The sequence below is a fragment of the Tachyglossus aculeatus genome, chromosome 4 (assembly GCF_015852505.1).
Source record: "Tachyglossus aculeatus isolate mTacAcu1 chromosome 4, mTacAcu1.pri, whole genome shotgun sequence".
Classification (NCBI taxonomy): domain Eukaryota; kingdom Metazoa; phylum Chordata; class Mammalia; order Monotremata; family Tachyglossidae; genus Tachyglossus; species Tachyglossus aculeatus.
In genome coordinates this window covers 108,158,069-108,178,209 of record NC_052069.1, presented here as the reverse complement: position 1 = coordinate 108,178,209, position 20,141 = coordinate 108,158,069, and the positions used below count along the sequence as shown (strand labels likewise).

The 20,141-nt window shown below is 47.3% G+C and overlaps 1 protein-coding gene across 2 annotated transcripts in view; it reads right to left on the bottom strand.

The window, feature by feature from the left end:
- Nucleotides 1-19,855, bottom strand: part of EGFL7 (EGF like domain multiple 7) — a 38,967-nt gene extending 19,112 nt beyond the window's left edge. For both annotated transcript variants that reach the window (XM_038745337.1, XM_038745338.1), the window contains exons 1-2: nucleotides 19,640-19,855; nucleotides 16,139-16,210 (exon numbers count right to left, since the gene is read on the bottom strand). The gene's annotated coding sequence lies outside the window, so the exon portion shown is untranslated. The remainder of the gene's footprint in view (nucleotides 1-16,138; nucleotides 16,211-19,639) is intronic.
- Nucleotides 19,856-20,141: the final 286 nt, after the last annotated feature.

The following is a 20,141-nucleotide window of genomic DNA, read 5'->3' as shown; positions in this document are numbered from 1 at the left end:
AGTGTCTACCCCAGAACTTAGTACAGAGCTTGGCACATGCTAAACACTTAACACTTAAGCCAATGGAGCTTATGGGGGAGACCAGAGAATGGTAAGCAAGTGATGAGGGAACTCAGCCATCAATATTAATGCCACCCCATCAGCCACCTTAACACGTATTTTTCTGTTTGTTTCTTATCTTTTCACTTGGGTCCATAATTGATATCTACTCTCTCATTCCTTTACTGTACATTCATCAGTTTATATCTACTGCCCCACCATTGGACTGTAAGCTCCTCAGGGGCAGGGATGGCAATTATTTTCTTGTGTTGTTGTTTTATGCTGTCAAATCATGTCTGACCCATAGCAACACCATAGACACATCTCTCCCAGTATGTCCCACCTCCATCTGCAGTCGTTCTGGTAGTGTAACCATAGAGTTTTCTTGGTAAAAATATGGAAGCAGTCTACCATTGCCTCCTTCCATGCAGTTCACCTGAGTCTCTGCCCTCGACTCTCTCCTGTGCCGCTGCTGCCCAGCACAGGTGAGTTTTGACTTGTAGCAGATTGTCTGCCACTAACTAGCCACTGCCAAGCTAGGAATGGAATGGATATGCCTCTGCTTGACTCTCCCTCTCATAGTCGAGACTGGCAGAGTACTGGAAATTCTCCAGGTGTGACCCTAGAGATGAATTCTTTTCTTACTCTTTTGTAATAAAAAGGTATTCTTTTATTACATTTTTGTAATGAAAAGTATTACTTTTATTACTCTTTTGTGTTCCCCAGTACCTAGTCTAGGGTTCTATACACAGAGGGTACTCAAAAAATTCTGTGCATACTGATCCTGATACTGATAAGCAAGTAAGTAACTTTGAAGGTTTGCACAGTGGAGGAAGGTTTTAAAATCCATCAGTGGCATTTACTGAGCATTTACTCTGTGCAGAGAGCACTGTACTAAAGACTTGAGAGAGTACAATGCAACAGAATCAATATGATACCTGTCCACAAGGAGCTTACAGACTAGAAGAGATTAAAATGCCTAGACATGTTGAATTTAATATATTACTAGCATTAATAACAGTTTTTACTAAAAAAACCCTCTATGGATCCACTACCAGAACGATTGCAGATGGAGGTGGGGCGTTCTGGGAGAGATGTGGCCATGGCGTCACTATGGGTCGGACATGACTCGATAGCATAAGACAACAACAATAACAGTTTTACTTACCACTCTGTTGTATTGTTCTCTCCCAAGTGCTTAAAACAGTACTCTGCAGAAAGTAAGCGATCAAAAAATACCATTGATTGATTTGCACAACGAATGCAACAATGCAGTAAACAGTTCTGCAGAGGTTATCATTAGTGATATTTATTGAGTGCTTACTATGTGCAGAGCACTGTACTAAGTAGTCAGGAGACTGCAATACAACAGAATTGATAGGCACATTCCCATTCCATTCCCTTTCCATAATGAGCTTACAGTCTAGGGGTGTGACAGAGTTGTGCTCCTCTCAAAGTGTCCAATGCTTTAGCTATGGGACAATTAGGCTCTGAGACAATTTATTCCATCATATTTACTGAGCACTTACTGTGTGCAGAGCACTGTACTAAGCTCTTGGGAGAGTACAATACAATAATAAACAGACACATTCCCTGCTCACAACGAGCTTACAATTGTATCCCTAATAGTCACCTGTTGCTAAGATCTTAAAAAAAAAATCTTGCTCCTGTGACACGTATTCAGATCATCATCCCTATCAAGGAATTACTATTATCACATTATAACTGGGGGGCGGGGGGGGAATCTGCATAGTAATAATGATGTTATTTATTAAGAGTTTACTATGTACTTTAGTCTGTAAGATAATAACAATAATAATAATGGTATTTGTTAAGTGCTTACTATGTGCGAAGCACTGTTCTAAGCGCTGGGGGGATAACAAGGTGATCAGGTTGTCCCACGTAGGACTCACAGTCTAAATCCCCATTTTACAGATGAGGGAACTGAGGCACAGAGAAGTTAAGTGGCTTGCTCAAGGTCACACAGCTGACAAGTGGCGGAGCTGGGATGTACACCAACTCTACTCAACCTATCGTACTTTCAGTCGCATTTACTGAGCACTTTCTGTGTGCAAAGTATTGTACAAAATGCTTGGGAGAGTACAATATAACAATAAGCAGACACATTCCCTGCCCACAGCAAGTTTACAGTCTAGAGTGGGAGACAGACATTAATAGAAATAGATAAATTACAGCTATGCACATAAGTGCTGTGGGTCTGGGACAGGGGATGAATAAAAGGGAGCAAGTCAGGGAAAAGAGGAAAGGAGGGCTTAGTTAGGGAAGGCCTCCTGGAGGAGATGTGCGTTCTTTCTGTGCTTAGTACAGTGCTCTGCACACAGTAAGTGGTCAATTAATAGCACTGACTGATGGATTAAATGCAATTTTAATGCCTGTCTCCCCCTCTAAACTGTAAGCTCCATCCATCAACCAGCAATAGAAGTTCCAACAAAGCCTAGACTCAGATATTCATTTTCCTCTCCCCCCATGCCCACTCCACCCCACACATTTCAGGGTTCTTGAATTCACTTTCAGACACTTTTTTTTCTTCTTCTGTTTGCGGTGTCGGCGGGGACGGAAAAGGGGTTGAGATTTTTTCTGTAACTGAATTGAGAGACTTGGCCTCAGAATCCCTTCTGGAATTATTTCATGTCTCGACTCACAGTCCTCCACTCAAAATGACATTGTCCAATTCAAAGAGCAGGACCACCGGGGTGAGTGGATCCCTTGCTGAACTAGGGCGAGCCCAGTAGGGTACCCATGGTGGCTGGAGAATTTCCCAGAAACTGAACTCCAGCCAGCCTATTTCCATGGGCTCTGTACTTAAAACAAGTTCCTTTCCCTCTTTCTCTGACTGACATGAGATTGGCAAGGAGGAGGGAATGGGAGGAGAAAAGGCTGAGAAGCAGCATCAATTTGGCAGGCATCTTGTCCAGAATCAGAATTTCCACCCTGCAGGCCTCTGGGCATCTGAGATACGAAGGGTGGTGCCAAGCTGGCTGCTGAAAGAGAGTGGCCACACAGCCTTTGGGTGCCTTGTTGGTCACTTGATCTTACCCAAGAAAGAAAATTTCCATCCTAGAATTAATTGCTCCCCAAATTAGAATTAGCCAATCAGGGCCAGGCTTGAAAGATTTTTAGGGGAGATCATTCAGGAAGATTATTAAATTCAGAAAATCTCTCTTTCTCAGCCAAAGCACACAACCCAAACTCTTGATAGCCCTGTGTGTACATTTACAGGGGATTGACTCTTCTCTGTGAATTTCCATAATGATACTTTTTTTTTAAACAAGAGAAATATGGCAATTAAATGGAAAGACTACTCATATTTTTCCTGTTTCCAAAAAAAGCAAATCTGAAGTTCTAGTTATCCTGGGAAGGCTATACACTTTCCCTCCCAGGGATAAGAAGAACGTCAGTCTACTTATACTATTGCATTGTGCTCTCCCCAAAAAAGGAAAGGCAGGGCCTGAGTAGGAGAGGCCCTAAGATATCATCTCCTAGGCAAACATTTTCTACCCCTCAGGAGGCCTAGGCCAGTGTCTCTAAGGACTTAGTCAGGAGAGTCCCCATCCCCATCCCATCCTCAGTCCCCATCCCCCCCGCCCTACCTTCTTCCCCTTCCCACAGCACTTGTATATATTTGTACAGATTTATTACTCTATTTTACTTGTACATATTTACTATTCTAGCTTGTTAATGATGTGCATATAGCTATAATTCTATTTGTTCTGACAATTTTGACACCTGTCTACATGTTTTGTTTTGTTGTCTGTCTCCCCCTTCTAGACTGTGAGCCCGTTGTTGGGTAGGGACCGTCTCTGTTGCCAACTTGTACTTCCCAAGTGCTTAGTACAATGCTCTGCACACAGTAAGCACTCAATAAATATTATTGAATGAATGAGAGGACGGGTGATTCCGAGAGAGGGTGGGCAGCTTGGGGTGCAGTATTTCCTGGAGGCTGGGGTCAGCCATGGACAGGAAGCAGCAATGGGAACGGATTGGGTTAGTATGGTGCCGAGCATTCGGTATAGTGCTCTGCGCACATTAAGTGTTCAAAAAATACCATTGAATGATGGATTGATTGATTGATGAACTGCTCATGTGAGTTCTACCAGGCTGGCAGAGCCCAGAGCAATGGGCCTGGGTAATCAGCTCTTACTTTTTGCTGATCCAGGCACTGGGAAAGTCAGCCCACACAATTGAAGTGAAATCAATCGATCAACAGCATTTACTGAGAATTTACTCTATGCAGAGCAATGTGCCACTAGGTTACAGCCAAGTTCCTTGAGGGCAGGGATCTACTCAATCTGTTGTGCTCTCCCAAGCATTTAGTACAGTACTCTGCACAGAGTAAGTGCACAATAAACACTACTGATTTACCATGGTAGTTTCCCAAATATCACTGATGGATTTGACTCAAAGCCAATTATGTAGCATTCAAGAAAATATTTTATTCTCCTCTGTCCCCACTTTCCTGTACAAATGAGTCAGGTTGATGTTTTCTAATAAAAGCAGATCATAGATTTGGCCCTGGTTCAGAGGGAACTAGTCCTAAAATCACTCTGGAGTGATTTTGTATTAAACACAGGACTCTCAAGTCTGACTTACTGTCCATCATTAAAACAGGAGCAGCTCTCAGTTATTTTAATCCAGCCCTGAAATCTAAAGAAACAGTGTTGATTTTTGGAAAGGCAAAGAGCCAGAACAAGTGGTTTCTTTCTGCCCCTGGGTGAGATGGGAAAGATATCTGGTGTTTTTTGTCAATTGGGAGGATTATTTCCTGGAGAAGAAAAAAAATATATCTTCCAAAATGCCTAAGGGAATGGCATTCCTTGCCTCATTGAAGGCAGGAACTATCCGAGGTGAGAAGAAAACTCTGAATAGATAGAAGGGGCTGGATTTGGTTTCAGGCATTGCATTTCACTCTGCTTCGACAGGCCAAGGAGAAATGATTCACTGATTTAGCTCCAGAGTTACAATGCAGCATTTTCCAATCCTGCATGGTTAAACAGCACCAGAGGTCGGGGATACATGCATGAGATGGAATAGATTTTGCTTCATTCTTATGCAGTGCCATTCCTTATTTATTATTATCATGGTATTTGTTAAGAACTTACTATGTGCCAAGTACCTTACTAAACACTGGGGTAGATACATGATAATCAGGTTAGGTATTTTATTGTTGTACTGTATTCTCCCAAGCGCTAAGTACAGTGCTCTGCACACAGTGAGTGCTCAATAAATGTGACTGAATGAATGAATCCCCATTGCACAGATGAGGAAACTGAGGCATAAAGAAGTAAAGTTAAGAAGTCCTCTAGACTATAAGCTCATTGTGGGCAGGGAATGTGTCTGTTTATTGTTGCATTGTACTCTCCCAAGCTCTTAGTACAGTGCTCTGCTCAATAAGTGCTCAATAAATATGACTGAATGAAAGTGACTTGCTCAAGGTCTCACAAGCAGGCAAGTGGTGGAATCGGGAATGGAACTCAAGTCCTCTGACTCCCAGCTCTGCTCTCTTCCACTGGGGATGGGCTAACAACCTGGACTCTGAGTGTCTCAGGTCATCTTGCAAGATTTCCAAAGCTGATACCCAGCTTGGGAATCAGGTGACCTTCAAACCATCCACCCCCAAGTTTCAATGGACTCCAGCCACCAAGCCCCACCAATACTGCAGTGTCCAGTCCATTCAAGTGAGGACTCCAGGACAATGTCAGACTCAGTGATTGGGAGCCAGGCCTGGCCCAGTCCAGCACTTGACAATTGTCTGGTGCTTCTCACTTCAGAGATCTCAGAGACTTGGATGAAAACTGCCAGGCCCTTCCAATGTCCTTAGAAGCAAACATTCTCCCCCCCCTACCCAGTGTCAGAGAGGGATAAATGGAAGCCAAGCTCTCTATCCCCCCCCCACCCCGTCCCTGCTGTTTCACCTAATTCCACCCTGCATCCTCTTGCATGTACTCTGGGAATTCCAGGGATGGGACATCCCCTTTATTTGTGACCAAATCCCCAGGCTTCAGAAGAGCCCAGGCCTCAGGACTGCAATGTTTCTGAGTCCCAGGCAAAGAGAAAATTCAGGATCACTAAACAGCCCTTCTGAACCTGAAATCACTCAACCTCAGAAAGGGATTTGGGAGGCCAGAAGAGGGGAAATTCCAGCAGATTGGAAATTTCCCCTCCAAAAGCATCAGCAAATTACATTCCCTTCTGTTTCTGAGTGACCAGACTCAGACCCCGTCAGCTTTAAAGGTGCTCACCAATGGATTGTCATTTTACACCCCAACTCTGGTGCTAAATCTGCCAGGGACCCCAGGACCTCGGTCAAAATCTAGTCCAAGGGCAGACACCAAAATAAAAATGGTCTCAACACCATTCCTATTTCCACACCTTATTCCTGATCCCACCTGAAAACTGGAAACTCTTGGGCTCATTCCCTCCCTGACCTGCAGAACAGCCTCTGGCACCATCTGCCAGGCAGGAAATGCCAAACAATAGCACGGACCTCTCTTCTGCCAACCTCAGCCTTGGGTTACCACTTCTGACTGTTGCCTCAGTGGACATCCATGTCTGGCCAGGAATGGCTCCAAAGGACCGTTGGTGGAGGGTCCCTTTTCCAACGGGCCATAACCCTGGCCACCAAAGTGCCTCAACTTACTGGTCCAGGACCACCTCCCCCTCCGGTTGCTCAGCCAACCCTATCCCTGTACCCAATAGTTCACACCTCCACCTCTGTTCTCTCTATTAAGGGCCAGACGTTCACAGAGGGTCCCAAATCCTGGGAATGGAGCCATACTGGGCTTTACCAAGGAACTATTTAAAGGTGTAAAAGAAGAATTTCAGCTCTCTGAAAGTGTCATGGTGTCATTATTATTATTAATCATGCGATTAATAATAATGGTGGGAATATGAGCATCCCACCAGGCCCACACGAGGTCCAGGAAACCCAAACTAATTGTGGTATTTGTTAAGCACTTACTGTGTGTCAAGCACTGAACTAACCACTGGGTAGATATAAGATGAGCTGGTCCCAGATGGGGCTCACAGTCTAAGTAGGAGGGAGATCAGGTATTAAATCCCCATTTTGCAGAAGCACAGAGAAATGAAGTGACTTGCCCAAGGTCCACACAGCAGGGAAGTGGCAGAAGCTGGGGCAATGAGTGGATGAGGAAAGGGGGATGGGCAGGAGGCTGAAGTGGGGGTCAGGGCTACTGGCTTTCCCACCTACCCCTCTGTCAAATTCCAGGATCACTGACCATAGCGTGACACAATGCTCTGAGGGCCAGGCCAGGAATTTCTCTCTAGGGAAAGGAGAGAACCTCAGGGGTAGGAGAAACACCCATCAGCAGGCGAACAACCAGAAGCATGGCTGTCACCCGGCCTGGGATACGACTCTCCAGAGCAAGTTCCTCCCTCTATCTTTCCAGTCATCTAAAAGTCTAATTCACTCCAGATGTGTTTTGTCCTTCTTGACTTCTCAGCTCTGGGTTACCCCCACCCCTCCCCAGCCCCATAATGGTTCAAAGCTGCTTAGAAATTGAAAATCACTCATATGTCCGTATGTAAAAGAAAGACCCCCATTTTTTAAATGTCACGACATTTCCGTCTTCCAGGCAACTGACACTGAGCCTTTGGCAATTCCAAGCCCTGGAGGGTCTGTGTAAAGTCAAATGTTTCATTGCCCGGGCGCTCTAAGGGATGGGGCAAGTCTCATTTCAATTTGATAAGCAATAAGCGTTTCATTTAAAAGCTTTTCCATCTGGCCTCAGCTTTTGCAGGCCCCTTCCCGTGCCCAACCCCCACTCCTGAGCCTCTTCCAGTTCCGTGTGTCGGGAAGGGAAAGCGTGTTGGTTCCTGATAAATGGCGCGGAAATCCGAACGCAGGGCACAGCTGCCAGGGAAGCCGACCTTGCGGCTGCGGCCACCAAGGGGAGACCTTCCCCGGGGCTCCTGGACTCAGGCGTCCCTCCCCACCGGCTTAAGGGGGGCAAGCTCAGCACTGAGCCCCCAGCCCCTTGACCCCTGACCCTAGCCCCCCTAGGAGCGGGATGTGGCGGCAGGATGGTCCCGGGGAGCATCTCATTCATTCAGTCATTCAATCGTATTTCTTGAGAAATTACTATGAGAGCACTGGACTAAGCGCTTGGAAAGTACAATGCAGCAATAGAGACAATCATTCATTCATTCAATCATATTTCTTGAGCGTTTACTATGAGAGCACTGGGCTAAGCGCTTGGAAAGTACAATGCAGCAATAGAGACAATCATTCATTAATTCAATCATATTTCTTGAGCGCTTATTGTGTGCAGAGCACTGGACTAAGCACTTGGAAAGTACAATGCGGTAATAAAAAGAGACATTCATTCAATCGTATTTCTTGAGCTCTTACTCTGTGCAGAGCACTGGACTAAGCGCTTGGAAAGTACAGCTCAGAAATAGAGACATTCATTAATTAATTCGTATTTCTTGAGTGCTTATTGTGTGCAGAGCACTGTAGTAAGCTCTTGGAAAGTACAATGCTACAAAAAAGACAATCATTCATTCATTCAATCGTATTTCTTGAGTGCTTACTGTGTGCAGAGCATTAGACTAAACACTTGGAAAGTACAATGCAGCAATCAACAGAGACATTCATTCATTCATTCAATCGTATTTCTTGAGCGCTTACTGTGTGCAGAGCACTGTACTAAGCGCTTGGGAAGTACAAATTGGCAACATATGGAGACTTCCTGCCCAACAACGGGCTCACAGGCAAGAAGCGGGGAAATCTGTGTCCACAGGGCGACTTTCCTAATTATGTACATACCTATAATCCTCTTTCATTCATTCATTCAATCAATCGGATTTATTGAGCACTAACTGTGTGCAGAGCACAGGACTAAGCTATTTATTTAAATCGATACCTGTTTACTTGTATTGATGTCTGCCACCCCCTCCCTGCCTTGGTGGACAGGGATGGTCTCTCTGGAGAAGCAGCATGGCCCAGTGGAAAGAGCCCGGGCTTGGGAGTCAGAGGTCGTGGGTTTTAATCCTAACTCCACCGCTTGTCAGCTGTGTGATTTTGGGCAAGTTACTTAACTTCTCTGGGCCTCAGTTCCCTCATCTGTAAAATGGGATGAAGACTGTGAGCCCCGCGTGGGACAATCTGATCACCTTGTATCCCCCCCAGCGCTTAGAACAGTGTTTTGCACTTAGTAAGCATTTAACAAATGCCATTATTATTATTATTAATAGAATAATAAGAATAACTAATAATCAGCAATAATAAATAAATAAATTAGAAGAAGAAGAAGAAGAAGAGAATAATAACAAGAGAAGCAGTGTGGCTCAGTGGAAAGAGCACGGGCTTGGGAGTCAGAGGTCATGGGTTCAAATCCTGGCTCCTCCACTTGTCAGCTGTGTGACTTTGGGCAAGTCACTTAATTTCTCTGTGCCTCAGTTACCTCATCTGTAAAATGGGGATTAAGCCCCACATGGGACAACCTGATCACTTTGTATCCTCCCAGTGCTTAGAAGAGTGCTTTGCACATAGTAAGCACTTAACAAATACCAAAATTATTATTATTATTCACTCATTCATTCAGTCAATCGTATTTCTTGAGCGCTTACTGTGTGCAGAGCACTGGACTAAGCGCATGGGAAGTACAAGCCGGCAACAGACAGAGACGGTCCCTCCTCAACAACGGGCTCCCAGTCTAGAAGGCGTCGTACTTTCCCAGCGCTTAGTACAGTGCTCGGCAATCAATCAATCGTATTTATTGAGCGCTTAGAACAGTGCTTTGCACATAGTAAGCACTTAACAAATACCAAAATTATTATTATTATTATCCACTCATTCATTCAATCGTATGTCTTGAGCGCTTACTGTGTGCAGAGCGCTGGACTAAGCGCTTGGGAAGTACAAGTTGGCAACATCATAGAGCCAGTCCCTACCCAACAGTGGGCTCACAGTCTAGAAGCGCTCAGTACAGACGATCCAATTTGTACTTCCCAAGCGCTTAGTACAGTGCTCTGCACACAGTAAGCGCTCAATAAATACGATTGATGATGATGGTGATCGAACGATTCAATCAATGAATGACCGACTCCCCAGACCCCCCTTCTCTGCCCTCTGCCGCCGGGAGAAAACTTCTCCGGTCTGGCCCCGGCTCGCGGGGGAAACTGAGGCCCGCGGTTCCCGCCCCCCTCCCCCCTCCCCCCTCCCCCGGGAGGAGGGATCTCCAAGCGCCCAAAGCGTCCCCAGGGTACTCACTGTAGCGGGTGTCGGTGCCGGGGGCGGCTGAGAGGGGCCTGGGGCGGTGGAGTGCCCCGCCTCGCCCCCAGCCCGCCCCCAGCCCCGCCCCGCCTCGCCCCCCCTCCGCTTTGGGAGCGTCCTAGCCGCCGCCTCCTCCGCGCCGCCCTCCCTGCATGCCTGCCTCTCCATCCCCACCCCACCCCCGCGGTCCGAGGGTCGGAGGGCCCACCCGGGACAACCCCGCACCTGGCCGGACTCCGGGGCCCAGGGGCCCTCCGCCCACGCCGGGCCTGGAGGGACGTTGAGCGCTTAGTACAGTGCTCTGCACACAGTAAGCGCTCAATAAATACGATGCTATGGATGCCTGTCTACTTGTTTTGTTGTCCGTCTTCCCCCCTTCTAGACTGTGAGCCCGCTGTTGGGTAGGGACCGTCTCTAGATGTTGCCAACTTGCACTTCCCAAGCGCTTAGTACAGTGCTCTGCACACAGTAAGCGCTCAATACGATTGAATGAATGAGTGAATAAATACCACTGAATGAATGAATGAATGAATGACGGGCGGGGGGGGGGTGGGGGGCGCCGGATCCTCAGGGGTTAAGCCGCCGAGGCCTCCTCTCCCCCGCCCCCCTTCCTCCTTGCCCACCGCCCCCTTTCATTGATTGATTCATTCATTCATTCATTCAATCGTACTTATTGAGCGCTTACTGTGTGCAGAACACTGTACTAAGCGCTTGGGAAGTACAAGTTGGCAACATATAGAGACGGTCCCTACCCAAAAACGGGCCCTGCTCCGGGATCCCCGCGGGACCGCCTGGACCCACCGGGACCCGCATGGACAGACGAAGCCGGAGACGGACACGCAGACAGACGGACACAGGGACAGGCTCACAGACAGACAGACGAAGCTGGAGACGGACATACAGACAGACGAAGCTGGAGACAGACACACGGACAGACAGACAGACAGAAGAAGCTGGAGACGGACATACGGACAGACAGACAGACAGACGAAGCCAGAGACGGACACACGTACAGACGGACAGACAGATAGACTAAGCTGGAGACGGAGAGACGGACACACAGACAGGCGGACAGACAGACGAAGCTGGAGACAGGCACACGGACAGACAGGCAGACAGGGGAAGACAGAGACGGACACCCGAAGCTGGACACACAGACGGACAGACAGACGAAGCCGGAGGCGGACACACGGACACACGAAGCTGAAGATGGACAGGCAGAAAGACGAAGCTGTTAATGGACACACGGACAGGCAGTCAGACAGGGGACACTGGAGACGGACGCAGGGACAGACAGACGAAGCCGGAGACGGACACAAGGACAGACAGACACACAGACAGATGAAGCCGGAGACGGACACCCAGACCCGCACGGACACGCGGGCAGACAGGCGAAGCCGGAGACGGACACACAGACAGATGGACAGACGGACAGACAGGGGAAGCCGGAGATGGACACACGGACTGACGGATACACAGACAGGCAGGCTGACAAAGCCGGAGATGGACACAGGGACAGACAGACAGATGAAGCCAGGAGGAGCAGAGCCCCCCCACCCAGACCCAATTTTGTGCTGGCCCCAATGAGAGAGGGGAAGGGGTGCGGGGGAGGGGACCCCGAGCGGGTGGGCAGGAAGGGATGAGGGTAGGGGTTCTTGTGCCCGCCTCTCCGCCCGGCCCGGCCCGGCCCAGGACCCCTGCCTCAGCTGGGGGGCTCCCCAGGGATTGGGGGACCCCAGGATCTCCAGTTGGGAGGTGAGGCTTGGGGTGGAAAGCTGGTCTCATTAGGATGGGTCATAGGGTGCTTTCTGGATTTTGATGTGAAAACAGCCCCACAGTGACTTTTTGCTCTCAGGAAATTCCTCCCTCCTTGTCCCTTCTAAACCCTGTTTAATCTCCCTCTGGACCCAAGCAGCCCCGGGTGAGAAGGGCGCAGGACTGGGAGTCCAAAGCCTGGTTTCTAATCCTCACTCTGACTCTTGCTTGCCGTGTGACCTTAAGCAACTCATTTGACCTCTCTGTGCCTCAGTTTCCTCATCTGTAAAACGGGAAGTCTATACCTGTTCTCTGTCCTCCTTAGACTACGAGTCCCACATAGGACAGGGACTGTGCCCGACCTGCTGGTACTGAATCTACCTCAGGACTTGGCACACAATAAAAGCTCAACACATGTTATTATTATCATTGTTTTACTAATAATAAATAAATAAATAAATAAATAATAAAATAGTAATAATTCAACCCAGGCCAGGGGGAGTGCATGGGTAATGAGGCATTTTCCCTAGCACCTGGCATGGACCTTCCATATTCCCAGTTCCCCCAAGCATATCCCTCCCAACCTACAGTCGGGGAAGTCAGGCCCGGTCCCAGCTGTGGTTTACAAACTGGGCTCCCAATCAATCAATCAATCAATCAATCGTATTTATTGAGTGCTTACTGTGTGCAGAGTGGGGTAGGTGTCTTGAAGCACCCTTAATGGGAAATAGGATATCTTAAACTCACTGGAGTCCCTCAGATTCCCTGGGCCTAACATCCCAGGGCTTGGATGTAGCCTCTGTCCAAGCCTGAAGGTTTCCTCCTTCCAGGCCTGAAGGAAATCTTGGATTGAGGAGTGTGGGAGGAGCCCGGGGCTGGGAGTGGGGAATTTGATGCCTTTGAGGCAGGTCTCTCTAATCCTGCCTGGCCCCTTCCTTCCCTCCCACTGTGGCTCAGGGGCCCATTCATTCATCCATCTCCTGGGTGGACATGATTAGGGACTGCCTTGCTGCTGCTGGAACTTACCAATTGGCACTGGGGAGAAGTCAACATTAATCTCTCGAGGAAGGTACTCAGAACAAGGGGTTAAAGTTGGCTGCAAAATGGGTTTCTAACTGTCCCTCAATCAATCCTGGCTTATCAGTCACGAGCGGGAGTCAGACCAACCAGGGTTCTAATCCCAGTTCCGCCACATATCTGGTGTGTGACCTTGGGCAAGTCACTTCACTTCTCTGGGCCTCCGTTACTTCATCTGTAAAATGGGGATTAACAGCATGAGCCCCATGTGGGACAGGGACCGTGTCCAATCTGCTTAACTTGTATCTACCCCAATGCTTAGAACAGTGTTTGGCACATAGTAAGTGCTTAACAAGTACTATTAGTATTATTATTAATCAGTGGTCTGTATTGAACCCTTATTCTGTGCAGAGCACTGCATTCAGCATTTGATAAAGTACAGTAAATAAATGTTATTGATGCCTATCTACTTGTTTTGTTTTGCCGTCTGTCTCCCCGCTTCTAGAATGTGAGCCTGTTGTTGGGTAGGGATTGTCTCTATTTGTTGCCGAATTGTACTTTCCAAGCGCTTAGTACAGTGCTCTGCACACAGAAAGCACTCAATAAATACGATTGAATTAATGAATGAATAAATACAGTTGGTAAATATGTTCTTTGCCCTAAAGGAATTTATAATCTAATGGGGGAAGTAGACATTAATCAGCCAACTACCCACTCCTCTTAAGCCCTTCCCTCCGAAGCAGCTCTCCTAGAATCAGTAACATCACCATCGTGCCGGTCCTGCACTGGGCGCTCAAACAGTCTCCTCCCTCACCCTGCCCTGTTGAAATCGGCCAGCCGCTCAGAGGGCTCGGGAGCCTCCTAATTACTGATGGAAGTTTAAAAGAGGGAGCTAAAGAAAAGAAATGAAGACTCCAGCCAACGTCCAGGATTTGCCACACTCCCAGAGAGGGAGCCTTCTGTGCCATTGCGGTCTTCCCCAGTTGGATCCTTTGAGGTCCCCACTTTAGAAGATGGGTTGTGAGTGTGGCTGTGGGCTGCTAAGCGGTTATGCTGAGAAGCAAATTTGCTTTCTCTAGTGCTTCATTTGTAACGGGAGAGAAGTTGGGGCTCAAGAGATTGTACAGTTTCGCCTGTTACTTTTGTAATGATTTTGAAGGGCAATGAACAGCCAAGTCCAGGGTTGCCTGGAGTGAACTCTGGCAAGCCATAGTGCAAATTAGACACCTGCCTGTAGTAGTGTTGGGTAGCCCATGAAAGACAGGAAAAGTGGAAAAAGTTATGGCTGGGAAGGAGGTGAATGGGATCAGAGTGGGCGCTCTGTTTCCCAGACTACCCCACTTCAAATTAGGGTGTCTGTGTTTCATTCATTCAATCATATTTATTGAGCGCTTACTATGTGCTGAATGCTCACTGCATGCAGAGCACTGTGCTAAGCTCTTGGGAGAGTACAATGCAGCAATAAACAGACACATTCCCTGCCCTGAATGAGCTTACAGTCTAGAGGTGGGGAGACAGACCTTCTACACTGTGAGCCCGCGATTGGGTAGGGACCATCTCTATGGTGCCAACTTGTACTTTCCAAGCGCTTAGTACAGTGCTCTACAGTAAGCGCTCAATAAATGCAATTGAATGAATGAATGAATGACAGACATCAATACAAATAAATAAAATTACAGATATGTACATAAGTGCTGTAGGGCTGTGAGGGGGAAAGAGAAAAGGGAACAAGTCAGGGCAATGCAGAAGGGAGTGGGAGATGAGGAAAGGTGGGGCTTAGTCCGGGAAGGCCCCTTGGAGGAGATGTGCCTTCAGTAAGGCTTTGAAGGGCGGGGAGAGTAATTGTCTATTGGATTTGAGGAGGGAGAGCTTTCCAGGCCAGTGGCAGGACGTGAACTTGTTTAAGTGGGGGGGCTTCTTTCCTACCTGCCTGCTTTCACCCAGGGAGCTCTGCCTCAGAGGATCTAAACTCAGGATAGCACACTCAAAGGGGATCCAATCTAAATAACTGGAAAAGTGGAGACAGGATTGGAATCCAGTACTTTGTTTTAGTTTGAGAATCAGAAGGAAGTTCTGTCTGGAAAAAAGAGCTATAAAAGCCTTTTCAGATAACAGTGGGAAAGGGGGTGGGGAGAGTAGAGAAAGTCAAGGCTAAAGGCCCTAGTAACTATTTTTATTTTAACCTTTAAGATTTTGTCTACAAATTGTGAAATTGTGACTCTTAAATTCACCTGGGCTCCAAACCTCCAGGAATCATTATTCCAGCTAAAAGCTTCCACTTTGGTTGCAAGTAGAGGCTTCCTGTAAAAGCATCTTGCCAGAGAAAGACCCCAAACAGGCATCTTCTCATTACCTTGCTCAGATTAGCTAATCTTGGGTGGAATCGTTTCATCCCATTAAAAATAAACCCCCAAATCCTACCCTATACCAAAATCCCCACAGCTCTTCATAGTACCCCAGAGGCTAAGAATAGCTGGTCTTTCATTGTGAGCTTGTTATTATTATACCATTCTATATGCAGAAACCATGAACACCCACATCTCAGAGTGACTCTCTCCCTCACTAGACTTGGAAGCTGCTTGAGGGCAGGGATTGGGTCTACTAACTCTATTGTACTCTCCCAAGTGCTTAGTGTGGTGCTCTAAGGATGTAAAGTTTGGGGGCTTTTATCAGAACACCCTGATGCTTTTGAGTAAAAGCTATCTCCTCATTCTTGCGGGTAGCAAAATTATAGCTGGAAAAAGCTGCACCAGAGTCAGTAGAAGAATCCAGGACATCAGGTTCCCAGACCATTAATTATGGTATTTGTTAACTAGGTGTCAAGCATTGTTCTGAGTGCTGGAGTAGATACAAGGTAATCAGGTTGGGCATAGTCCACGTCCCACATGGGACTCAAAGTCTTAATCCCCATTTTACAGATGAGGTAACTGAGGCACACAGAAGTGACTTACCCAAAGTCACACAGCACTGCTCCCCATCACACTAAGCTCTTTGCCTTTTTTTGCCCCGTGAATCTGCTCAACCATCATTCAGCCAGAGGATGTTTTGTAGATGCATCAGAGAGCCACTCACCTGGTTCATAGCGTGCCGTCATTTGTCTGGAATCGGGATGCTTCTTCTAATTGCCACGTTCTGGAAACTTTGCTATTGGAACAAGGGAAATCAGAGAAACATGATAGATTACTTTCACAGCAAGTGGCACAGTTTTGCTGATTTGAAAATGAAGATTTCCAAGAAAGATGTGGTGGAGATATGCACAGATTTTTAAACTATAAAATTAAAAGTTAAAAAGCAAAGTGCAAATCATGATGATTCTCTCTTGGTGTTGCGGTGACACCCTTGCAGTTTGCCACAGATGGGGGCCAGCAACAACTCAGGACAGGCTAGTAGTAAAATAATAAAAAGCCAACTGACAGTGAATCTACTTTCTGTGGGGAGAAGAAAAGGATAGAGAACTGGTATATTTGTTGGAAACAAAAGGTTGGGCTACTGGGATTCAGATTTCAACACTTTTTAAGGTAGACAATGCAAATTCCCAAAGATGTACCCCCACTAGGAGGAGACAGGAGCCTGGAGCCGGGGACGGCTGAAATTCCATTTATGGGAAAGGGCCATCAACTGCTGCAATCCCCTGCCACCACCCAGAGGTGGCTTCTGCCAAGACCAGATTCTTATTTTAGTGGGGCATTGACTTGGGGCAGTCACAGGAGAGAAGACAAGTTGGCCTTTTAAGATCAGCATATACAGGCTTTTTTGTTTGTTTCTTTTTTTAATCACCTGAAATACCGTAAGTGCTACCTTTCACAGCCACGATGATGTGTACCTGTCCAAGATTCTCCAAGGAAACATTCAGACAGGTCCCAAATGAAATAAAAGGAAGTAACTTGCCACTTCAATTAAATTCTTCTCACTCTACATTAGGATTGTTCGATTGCAGGGAGAATTTACTCTCTCACCTCCCAACTTCAGCTGCAGCCCTTAGGGGCCTAAATTAACTGGGCACACTTGGTTTTTTTTGTTTTGTTTTGTTTTGTTTTTAAAGCCTAGGTTACTGAACCACTTAATTATCAATTACAAAGTTCTTTTCCTTAATTTAGCATCTTTGCAGGTTTTTTTGATCCCTGAAGGTCCGTATTTGCCTATGTATTCTATTGCAAAATTTCTTTAGCAGTTTCTCACTAAAGGTAACAGAAGACACAAAGGAGACAGTGGTCCTGTAAATGAAATGATCCAAAGTTGCCAAGGTGGATTCTCCATTAAGAGGGGATTTCTGAATATTTCTCCTCTGCCAGTGCTGCCTGAACAGTGGGATCAGAAAGCTCTGTTGCTCAGGGCCTCCACAACTAAATTACAATTGCTCAGGTGGTAGGACCTGGAATCAGGGCCAGGAGGAAAGAATTCCTCAAATACCCTTCCCAGTTGACACACATTCTCCTCTCTTGGCCCGCACTATGATTTTACAAGGTCAGGAAAAAGGCACCGCCAAATCAAAGGTTAAAAGATCTATTTTAAAATTGAAATTCTCTTGTCACATTCCCAACCACACAGTCTCATTTGTTTGACACCTCAACCACAGAAGCCTTCCAATCATTGGGAAGCCCAGTGGGTTTTGAGCTGCTCTGCACAGAGGAATGGGCCCATGTCCTCAGGGTTCTAGGCAAAGAGTACTTCTCAGAGGGGATTGAGGGTTGGGAAATGGCTGGATCCCTACCCTACATAGATTTCAGGAGCCTCAGAGCGGAAGCAATGTACAGAAGATTATCATGCACAGTGATATTTACTGAGTGCTTACTGTGTGCAGAACACTGCACTAAGCTCTTGGGAGAGTACTGTACAACAAAGTTGGTAGATATATTCCCTGCCCACAAGGAGTTTACAACCTAGAGGATGTTCAGGATGCTCTGGAATGGCTACCATTCATAGGAGAGGGGGCCAGTAAAATTGGGCTGGTTAGCAAGCTTAGGGCCAGGACTGAGTGTGCATGTATGTAGTCAGATAGTCGGCACACATTTCTACTCCTGCGTTCAGTCAGTCAGGATTGTTCATGCTCAGAAATCATGTCAGGTGGCCCAAGTTGGTGACCCCACCACATGGCGCATTCAGTAATTCTGGACACCAATTTTTTGCTCCCCAATAGGGGCATCTCTTGAGAGCATGTTATCATGTGTCTGGGGAGCTCTCCTCCTCGTGTTAACTTTGGGTCTGCCTTAGGACCTCTTCCCCAAGCTCTCCTCCTAAAATATCTCTGGGCCCAGCAGTGGGCTAGGTCCTCCTCAAAACAAGTTCACCCAAGGCTCAGCCTGCTGCAGGTGGAGCAAAATAATGCACCTGTCTTAAGTCGAAGGAGTGGCTGGAAAGGGGCATCTGTCTTTTTTGGGGGCTAAGCTGAAAACAGACTTTTTTGAGGGCAAAGAGAAGCTGTGAGCCTTAGTAGAAAGAGCACAGACCTGGGAGTCAGAAGACCTGAGTTCTAATCCCGGCTCTACCACTTGTCTGCTGTGGGACCCTGGGCAAGTTGCTTAACTTCTCTATGCTTCAGTTACCTCATCTGTAATACGGAGGTTAAGTCTGTGGGCTTTTGTGGGACAGGGACTGAGTCCAACTTTATTATCCCCCAGGGCTAAGTTCAGTGCCTGGCACATAGTGCTTAACAAATGTCATAAAATAACCCCAAGCGCTTAGTACAGTGCTCTGCACACAGTAAGCGCTCAGTAAATACGATTGAATGAATGAATGAATATCAACAACAACAACAAAAAAATTTCCTTGGTTTGAGCTTTAATGAGAACCCGTAATATAACACCTATCCTAATATAACACTGCTTAGAGAGGCAGTGTGGTTCAGTGGCAAGAGCCCGGGCTTTGGAGTCAGATGTCAGGGGTTCGAATTCCGCTCCACCGCTTGTCACCTGTGTGACCTTGGGCAAGTCACTTCACTTCTCTGGGCCTCAGTTACCTCCTCTGTAAAATGGGGATTAAGACTGTGAGCCCCACGTGGGACAGCCTGATCACCTTGTAAATTCCCCAGCGCTTAGTACAGTGCTTTGCACATAGTAAGCACTTAATAAATGCCATCATCATTATTATTATTATCCAAGGGTCTTACTTTAGGTACTGCTGTCCTAACGAGTAGACTAAACAGCGATTCCTGCCAACCTGGCACCAGGTTTCTGGAAAAAGATCTAAACCTAGAGAAACACCATGGCCTAATGGTTAGAGCATGGGCCCTGGAGTCAGGAGGACATGGATTCTAATCCTTGCTCCATCTATTATCTGCTGTGTAACCTTGGGCAAATCACTTAGCTTCTCTGTGCCTCAGTTACCTCATCTGTAAAATGGGGATTAATGTCATGAGCCTCACTGTGGGCAGGGACTGTGTCCAACCTAATAGGCTTGTATCTACCCCAGAGCTTAGTACAGCACCTGGAACAGAGTAAGCACTTAACAAATACCATTAAAGAAAATCTTTAACCTTCTCTCTGCACCCCCACTTGGGGTTCCCTTTGTCTCTGGAAGTTGAACTCTAAGGGGTTGTCAATCCGAGAGGCTCCCCCCATCCTGCTGATACGATACCTGTGACCGCTGCAGGACCATCCCAGGCTGCCCCGCCTCCGCCTGCTCTTTTTGGGCCTTCGACACACCTCTCTGAGCCTCCCAACAACTCTCCATAGCCCCCGTCGTGCCCTTCTCTGTTGGGGCCGCTTGTCCGCCGGTGCCCAGGCCACCCAACCTGGTTGCCTTCCGACCTCCTCTCTGATCCTGGTACCCTGCAGATCTGGTCACTCAGCTGCCTGGAGGTGGGAGGCCCCTCTGGAGGCTGGAAGGGTGGCTTTTTATGCTTTCCTTCCTGTGTAAATCAGGATTGGGATGGACAATCCCAGCCCGGACTTCCTGTGTGTGTTGCTTGCTGATAAAGAGAGTTCTGTCAGCAGAACAAACACACCATTGCCTGGCCTGAGTGGTCTGGTGGGGGCAGGAGGAAGGGGGGTGGAGGAGGGTCTAAAGCAGGGGGAAGGCAGTAGTGTACCTGGGGAAATGTTCCTGGGGACCCGCAGGCACGTAAGACTTAAAGGGA